Below are 8,988 nucleotides of genomic sequence, written 5' to 3'. Positions count from 1 at the left end.
GGCCCACAAGGACCTCTGTTTTGGGGGAGCATGCTGCCAACACATCTTCCTGAGCAGGGGCTCCACCTCCCAGCACGAGGGCCAGGGCCGGGCCGCTGGGCCGGGGGGGAGGTGACTCTCTGAGAGCCATCAAGATGTCCTCAGCTTTGGAGCCTCTGGGTTTGCAGAGCCAGCAAGTCACGTAGGAAAACTTACGGAAGATATCAAGTCTGCTCTCAGGATCTGAGGATGATGATAATGACCTTAACTAAAAACTAGTGGGCACCCAGGTGCTGTGCAAAGTGCTTTGCATGCATTATGTTATTTAATGCTCACAAAGGGTTCTGGAAAGGGTTTGGAAGATCACGCAGCCCAATCCTGTCATTGTGCAGATGAGGAAGCAGAGCTCAGAGAGGGGACTCTGCCAAGGCAGCGCAGACAATCTGTGGGAGAGCTGAGCTTAGGGGTTCGAGTGCTCACTCTCCCCTGTACCCCCACCATGCCGTCCACAGGGTACTCCTGGGAAAGGCAGAAACAAGGGGTCTCAGGATGCCCCAGGGGAGTAAAAAGATTCAAGATAGAAGTCCATACCTGAAATGACACAGATGAGCAGGCAACAGGACAGCCAGCAGAGGGCTCGGGGGTCTCTTGTGAAGGACCCGCAGCTCAGACCTCAGGCGATGTGGCCCAGGGGCTGCAGGGGAGACACTGATGGGGCCAAAGGGTGGGAGCAGGGAACTGGCGAGGGACCCCTGGGAATGGGAGAGGAGGGGCCTGATTTCAAAGGCAAATCCAAGTCCTGAGTCCTGGCTTCTCTAGGACTCCAAACAAAATTCCTTTCTCAGGGTTCCCCCTGCCAAGGTGAGCAGAGCTATTCCGAGCCCTCCCTGTTCAGGAAAAAAGTCCTGCAGCCAGGAGAGGCGTGTCCCCCAGGGCAGACAGGCAGAGCTGGGATGCAGCTGGTGGGCCTCGGAAGGTCACGAGGGGGCCTGAAGGACAGGACTACTTGAGGACCGAGCAGGTGAGTGTGGCCGGCAGGAGGTGGGGCTTGAAGTGGCCTTAACGCGGCGGGGTGGGGGGGGGGGTGTTGGGGGCCAAATCTGCAGGCAGCAGCCCCCTTCGGCATAGCCAAGCTAAGAATGGCTTAACATTTTTTTTAAAAAAAAATATGGAACCCTTCATGAATTCCCTGTCATCCTTGTGCCACACTAGTCTTCTCTGTACGGTTCCAATTTTAGGGGATGTGCTGCCAAAGGGAGCACTTACCATTTTTAAATGGTTAAAAATCTATATTTGGCAACACGTGAAAATGATATAAAATTCAAATTTCAGTGTCCTTATATAAAGCAGTACTGGAAACCGGCCACACTCACCGGAGTACGTCCTGCCTAGGGCGGCTTTTACACCACAGCCGCGGACGGAGTAGGGGCCACAGAGACGCGGGGCCCACAGCGCCCAAAATATTACTGTCCGGCCCTCTGTAGAAAATGTCAACTCTTGCTCGAAAGCTTGGTATTTCTAAAAAATAACTTTACTGAAGTAAATAATATGTAAATAAAATTCATGCTCAAAAAAGATGACAGATGAAGCTTAAGTTCCCTTTGACCAACCCCCTCCCCCCACTTTCCTCAGAAGTCACAGCCTGGGTGCGCCTTCTTCTAGACTTCCTCCTGCATTTACATCGGCATCTGTGCATATCCATAGCAAAATAAAGGATCGTTTGGTGAATTTTCTTTCTGTAGATGGTTTTAGATGGTGCCTGTGCATAGTTTTTTTATTTTTTATTTTTTATTTTATTTATTTATTTTTTATTTTTTTAAAGATTTTATTTATTTATTTGAAGAGAGAGACACAGCGAGAGAGGGAACACAAGCAGGGGGAGTGGCAGAGGGAGAAGCAGGCTTCCCGCGGAGCAGGGATCCCGACGCGGGGCTCGATCCCAGGACCCTGGGATCATGACCTGAGCCAAAGGCAGATGCCCAATGACTGAGCCACCCAGGCGCCCCTGCATAGTTTTTTTAAACTTGCTTTTTTTTGTGAACTTGGCCCCCTGTGGAGACCTACCCTGATACTTTTTAAAATGCTACATAATATTCTATGACTTGGCTCTGCGGTTTATTATTCCCTTACCAAAGGACACAAAGCGTGTTTCCTTTTTGCTGTTGGAAACAACGCTGCAAAGAGCAAGGAGCATTCCAAGGCTCAACTAGCTACATGTCCTTGAACATGGAAAGCTTGTTAAATGAAAGAATGGTATTCCATACAGACATGTGAGCGGATGTATTCTTACTCATCTGTGTTTGTGACTCAGGACACACCACCAGGCAAGTCCCTCCCAATGTAGCCGGAAGCCTCCTGCTCTCCTTGCAGAGTGTTGTGTACCCGCCAACTATTGGTTGTAAGCAGGTAGAAAGCCTCCTGGCTTCCGGTTGAAACAGGATTCCTTCTGTACAAACTCAATGGTTATTCTTGGAAGGTAGTGTGTGGGGGTGGGAAGTAGCAGAGAATGGGGAGCCTGGGAGCTTGGGGGCCCCGTTCTCACCTTCCCACTTTCAGTGTGACCTTGAGCAGCCTCTTTGGGCTTCAGTTTCCCCAGCTGTTTAAGGAGGCTATGGGACTCTTAGAGCTCCCTGGCCTTTCAGGGCCCTACCAGCCTCTTTTCAGTGACCGAGTCCCTAAAGGAGCAGAGGAGTTCTGAGCAGTGGTGGTGTAGGCGCCCCCGCATGGGCACAGTGCTGTCAAGGGAGGTGCTGGGAGCTAGGCAGGGCACCATGTTGAACCCACGCTGTCACTGATCATTCCCCAGGGGAGAGATTGCATGAAGAGAGCATCCATGCAGCCCAGCTGAGCCCAAGGCCATTGTGGCCTTGAGCCCAGGGTCCTGGATCTGGACTGTGGGCTGTTATATACTCCTGGAGCACCCTGTTTGCCTCCATCCTACAGCACTTACCACAGTTTGTTGTTCATGGGAATTTGTGTGATTGTGTCATAAATGTCCATCTCCCACCCTCTAGGGCAGGAGCTCTGTGAAAGCTGGGGCCAGGTCTATATTGCTCACCCTTTATCCCAGTCCACTAGCACAGTGCCTAACTCTTTGTGGGCACTAGACAAACCTCTGCTGAATGAATAAATGAGCTGCTCCAGCCTGGTCTCAACAACAGAGACATAGCCTTCTCTCTAAACCAAGGGCTCCCAAAGAGACAAATAAGGAGGAGTGGGGAGCAGAAGGGACAGGGTACAAACAGTCTAGGCAACATCTAGGAATTAGAAAGGTCACTCCCTTCCTGAGTGTCAGCCCTCGGGTGGGGAGTGGTCTGGAATAGTAGTCCTTGGGGAAAAAATACTCACTGAAGCTTTGAATTGTAGTATGCATTCATTCATCCATTCATTCATTTATTTCATTCACCAAATATTTACTGAGACTCTACCAAGCAATGGAGACATGAAGACAGGTATTTGCCAAAATCACACAAATAAATATCTAATCACCAGTGAGGACAGTGTTATGATGGGAAAGAACAGGATCCTAGGAGAGATGATGGGGAGGGGTATATAAAGTACACTGGAGAAAGGATTAGGAAGGAATTTCTGAAGAAGTGCTATTTAAGGAGAAACCCACAAGAATAGTTAAGCTTCTACCAGGCTTACAAGAAGAGCTTTCATTCCATGGAAATGGAATGTTTCAATAGAATTTTGAGTGAGTCATGGGATCTTAGAATTCCAGACAGTGAATCTCAGAGTTACAGAATCTTAATCCCGCAGAATCCTGAAACAAACACTTACAGACTCTTCAACAGCAAATGGAACCTTAGAATTGAGTGTTAGAGATTCAGTCTTCAGATGTAAGAGCAAAGGGAATCTTTTTTTTTTTTTAAGATTTTATTTATTTATTTAATTGACACAGAGAGAGAGAGAGACAGCATGCGGGGGAACACAAGTAGGGGGAGTGGGAGAGGGAGAAGCAGGCTTCCAGCCGAGCAGGGAGCCTGATGCGGGGCTTGATCCCAGGACCCCAGGATCATGACCTGAGCCGAAAGCAGTTGCTTAACCAACTGAGCCACCCAGGCGCCCCGAGCAAAGGGAATCTTAAGAGAAAGTTTATCCCACCCCCTTCTCTACTATTGTACAGACAGTAACAGAACAAAAGTGCACAGTCCTAGAACCCAGCCAGAACCCTCGCCTCTTATTATTAATAGATTAGGACTCTAACCATTTAATAAATAAAAATAATAGCAACAATGCTTATATTTATTGTCTCATTACTAGATGCTAATTGCTGCTAAGTAATTTATATCATTACTATCAGTGAATTCCAACACCAAACTCATGAGGTAGATGTTGTATAATACCCATGTATTATAACTAAGAAAACAGAATCTTGGGGGAATAAGGATGGTTAATGGTCACTCAGCTAGAAAGAGGTAGAACCAGAACCTTAGGGCTTTTTTTTGCTTATTTGCTTTTTATTTTAAACACTGTGCTTTAAAGCATGGTGCTACGCAGCTTTTTCTTATTACAGCTGCTTTCAGGCCTTTTCACAGGGACCCCAGCCTTCCTGTAACTTCCACCTTAGGGGTCAAGGTAATCTCTTGGGACTCTGCTGTGGGGTGATAAGCATCCTAGAAGGTCTGTAGAACACCCTCATGTCAAAGGAGCCTTCTGAAACCGAAATGTGCTGTTAAACCTAAAAGAAGTGAGTCTGTTTATGGGATCCAAGAAACAGCATGGCATCAGGAAACCTAGTTCCCATCTTAAGGTAGGCACTAAATAGCTATGTTACGCCGGCTCAGTGATGGAGCCTCCCTGGGTCCCAGGTACCATGTCTTTTACGGATAGTGCCTGCTCTGTCCACCTCAGTGTGGAGCGATAATGCATGCAAACACGCTCTGTGATTCATGAAATATATGTAAGCATTCTAAGGTTCAGTGGTTTCTCTTCTACCTTGTGCATAAGAGCGTGGATGGATCTCCTCTATACGGGGGGTAATTTGGAAATATCAGGAGCCTCAAAAAATATTGATTACTCTTTTATCTTGAATTCAAGTTTTATGAAACAATATCGAAGCTGGGCTGAAAAATTCAGAATCAACCTAAATGTCCAATAATTGGTGATGAGATGAATAAATTATACTATTACCATGGAATGGAATTTGATATAGTTATTTTCAATGTTTTGGAAAATATTTAATCACACAAAACAGTGTCCACAACAAATTAAGGTGTATCAAAGATAAAATAATATTTACGGTAAGTTCCAGGTTTTTGTGAATGGAAGTATACGTGTGTGGCACGTAAATGCTCCAGCAGTGTGGCAATTATAATTATTGCTGTTATCGTTGTTACAAATAGAAGAATGATGTTAATCGTAATGTTGCTGTAAGTTACCTTCGGACTGTCGGATTATGGCTTTAAATTATTTTCATCTTGGGCGCCTGGGTGGCTCAGTCGTTAAGCGTCTGCCTTTGGCTCAGGTCATGATCCCGGGGTCCTGGGATCGAGCCCCACATTGGGCTCCCTGCTCGGCGGGAAGGCTGCTTCTCCCTCTCCCGCTCCCCCTGCTTGTGTTCCCTCTCTCGCTGTGTCTCTCTCTGTCAAATAAATAAATAAAATCTTTAAAAAAACAGTAATAATAAATAAATAAATAATTTTCATCTTTTGATTATTGACACTCAATATTTTTACAATAAGAGAAACCAGAGAAACAAAAATCATTAGAAAAGTGATTCTGTGGTTTTTAAGCCTATTTTTTGTTTGCCTGCTGTTTCTCCATCTCTCCACCCTCCAAGTGACCTGCCTGCTCAAAACTAAGTGTCCTCACATCACTGAGACCCTATAGGGGAAAATCTGCTTCATGCCAAGTGGTTAGAAACTCCTTATGTTCTTTCCCACTGAGAGGAGCAATCCCCAAGTCTTTCAGAGGAATACCAGGCACTGAGACAGGACTTTCTTGTGGAAGAAGAGGGTCTTCCTGGTGGCCCTGTGAACAGTAACCCCTGGGGGTTCCTTCCTTTGGTCAAAGTGAGACTGGGAATGCGCCACACCGGGCACACTCTCCTGATGGAGGCCGGCAGAACTGGAATCTGCCAGCAGGTGGCATTATCTGACCACTTGCAGCTTTCCCAGAGGGCAACCCCGAGATCTGGAACATTTCTCCTCTGAAATCAGAGAAACTACAGCGCAGACAAAGGAGGGGAGAGAGTCTGGAATCCCAATCCATTGTTCTGCCCACATCTCCACACCATATTGTCTCTTTTACAAACACTTTAGAAGAGCCACTCTATGTAGGAAGGGGCTTGGAACAGCACCAAAAAGATGAAGTCATCTTAGCGTGTTTCCGTCCCACATTTGCCTCCTTCAGGCTTTGTGTCCACCAGCCAGTGAGGTTATGTGACCTATGTTTACTTGCTATTCCATGGCCCCTGGATGTTTACGTTGTTCCTTTCTGTGGTTAAAAATACCGTGTGGGACCTAAAGAGCTTTCTCTGTATTTCAAATTATTTGCTTAGGACTGATTCCCAGAAATGAGATGATCAGTCAAAGAAAACGAGCAGTCTATTAGCCTTTCTTCTGCAGCTCAGGGAATAAGGGCCTGGGCTCAGCAGTCAAGGGGACCAGGCTTTTAATCCTGCCTCAGTCGTCAGGGCTGACTGTGGGCAAATGCCATATTATCTCTGAACTTCAGTCATCTTTACTGCAAATGAAGGATACTAGCAGCCCCTACACTTGTACATTAGATCCCGTTCTCTCTCCAAATATCGCTTCCCTCTCTCTTCATTTCTTCACTCTATCTGATCATTCCCATCAGCTCACAAATATGCTGTGATGTCACCAATCCTAAACAAATAAACCAACCAAAATCCTCCTCTTGATCCCCACCCCCTGCCAAGGATGCCCCATTTTCTTTGCTGGCCTTTGCAGCAAAACTCTTGAAATAAGTAGTTGGTACTTGTTATCCTAAGCCCGTTCCTATAAGGCCCTTGCCCCCAACAGTCCACTGAGACTGCTCTTCATGGGAAATGTTGACCTTCATATTGCTAAACACAATGATGGATTCTTGGGTCTTGTCCTACGAGACCTAAGAGCAGCATTGGCACAACTGACCACTCCTTCCTCCTTCAAACACTTTTTTCCACTTGGTTTCCAAAACACCACACTCTTGGGTTTTGTTGCACCTCACTGCAAGTTTTTCCCAGTCACCTGTGCTGGGTTCTTCTCCTCTTTCTGATTCTTTTTCCTTTTTTTAAGTTTTTTATTTATTTAAGTAATTTTTACACCCAACATGGGGCTCAAACTCACCACCCCAAGGTCAAGAGTCGCATGCTCTTCCAACTGAATCAGCCGGGCACCCCTTTTCTCTCTGATTCTTTTTTTTTTTTTTTAAAGTAGGCTCCTTGCCCAGCACAGAACCCAACGTGGGGCTTGAACTCATGACCCTGAGATCAAGACCTGAGCTGAGACCAAGAGTCGGATGCCTAACTGAGCCACACAGGTGCCCCCTTTCTGATTCTTAATGTAGGAGTGACCCTTGGTTCTCTTCTCCTTTGATGAGCTCATAGCTTTCTTTGGCCTTGAACAGTAGTTCTATGTGTGTGACTTTCAAATCTGTATCCCTAGCCCTGATCTCTTTCTTGAATGCCATATTTGTCTATACGACTGCCTCTTTGACCTCTCCTCTTGGATATCTAATAGAAATCTTAAACAAACTGATCAAAAACAGAAGTCAGTTTTTTCCCACTTTCACTCCCCAAATTTGTCCTCCTGCAATTTTGTTCATTGCAGTTCATAGTAACTCCATCCTTCTAGTGGGTCAGGCCAAGATCCTTGAAGTCATTCTTGGCTCCCCTCTCTGTCTCTCATCTTATATCCAATCCTTCCAGAAATCATGTTAATTTTACCTTGAAGTATATCCAGTCTCTAACCACTTCTCACTGACTCCATTTATGCCACTCTGGCTGAGCCACCAGCATCTCTCACCCAGATTACTCCAAAAGCCTCCTACCAGATCTCCAGCTCCTACGCTTGCCCCCTATTAGTATTCAGTATTCTTTACACAGAAATATATCATCTCCACAATATATAAAGAGCTCTTACAACTCAACAACAAAAGGACAACCCAATTTAAAGATGAGCACAGGAAAAAAAAAACTACAATGGGTAAAGGACTTGAATAACTTGAATGGGTGAAGGACATTTCTTCAGAGAGGATGTATGTACAAATGGCCAATAAGCACATGGAAAGGTTGGTTCAACATCATTAGTCATTAGAAGAATGCAAATCAAAATCAGGAGATACCAAAAGAAAAGAAAAGAAAAGATTCAGCTATACTTCAATTATAAAAACAGAACACAAAATCACAAGATAACATTTCACACTGACTAGGATGGCATTAAAAACAAAAAATAAAAAACAGAAAATAACAAGTGTTGGCAAGGACATGGAGAACCCTGTGCGTTGCTGGTGGAAACAGCTCAGCGGTTCCTCAAACAGTTAAATATAGAATTACCATACAGACTAGCAATTCCACTCTTAGTAAATATGGAAGAGAATTGAAAACAAGTTCTCACACCAGTATTTGTACACAAATGTTGATAGCAGCACTGTTCACAATGGCCAAAAAGAGGAAACAACCTAAATGTCCATCAGCTGATGAATGGATAAGCAAAAGGTGATATATATGTACAATAAAATATTATTCAGCCATAAAAAGAATAAACTATGGACATATGTGTCAACACAGAGGAACTTCAAGACCATTGTCATGATGGTTAATCTTACATGTCATCTTGACTGGGCTAAGGGATACCCAGAGAGCTGATAAAACATCCTTTCTGGGTGTGTCCATGATGGTTAGCATTTGATTCACTGAGAGATTAGCATTAGGGTCCAGTAGACTAAGGAACTGCCCTCATCAATGTGGTCAGGCATCATGCAATCCATCGAGGGCCAAATGGAACAAATGGCAAAGAAAGGGTGAATTCAGCTCTCTCTCTTCTTGAGCTGGGATGTCTA

At 45.2% G+C, this 8,988-nt stretch overlaps 1 non-coding gene across 1 annotated transcript; it reads right to left on the bottom strand.

The window, feature by feature from the left end:
• Positions 1-1,141: 1,141 nt before the first annotated feature.
• LOC118532848 (U6 spliceosomal RNA) lies at positions 1,142-1,241 on the bottom strand. Its single transcript, XR_004915916.1, has one exon. It is a non-coding gene; the product is annotated as a U6 spliceosomal RNA (small nuclear RNA).
• Between the last annotated feature and the right edge of the window lie 7,747 nt (positions 1,242-8,988).

This window comes from Halichoerus grypus, chromosome 2, assembly GCF_964656455.1.
Source record: "Halichoerus grypus chromosome 2, mHalGry1.hap1.1, whole genome shotgun sequence".
Lineage (NCBI taxonomy): Eukaryota > Metazoa > Chordata > Mammalia > Carnivora > Phocidae > Halichoerus > Halichoerus grypus.
Note: the sequence above shows the minus strand (reverse complement) of the source record. Positions and strands in the feature narration are given on the sequence as shown.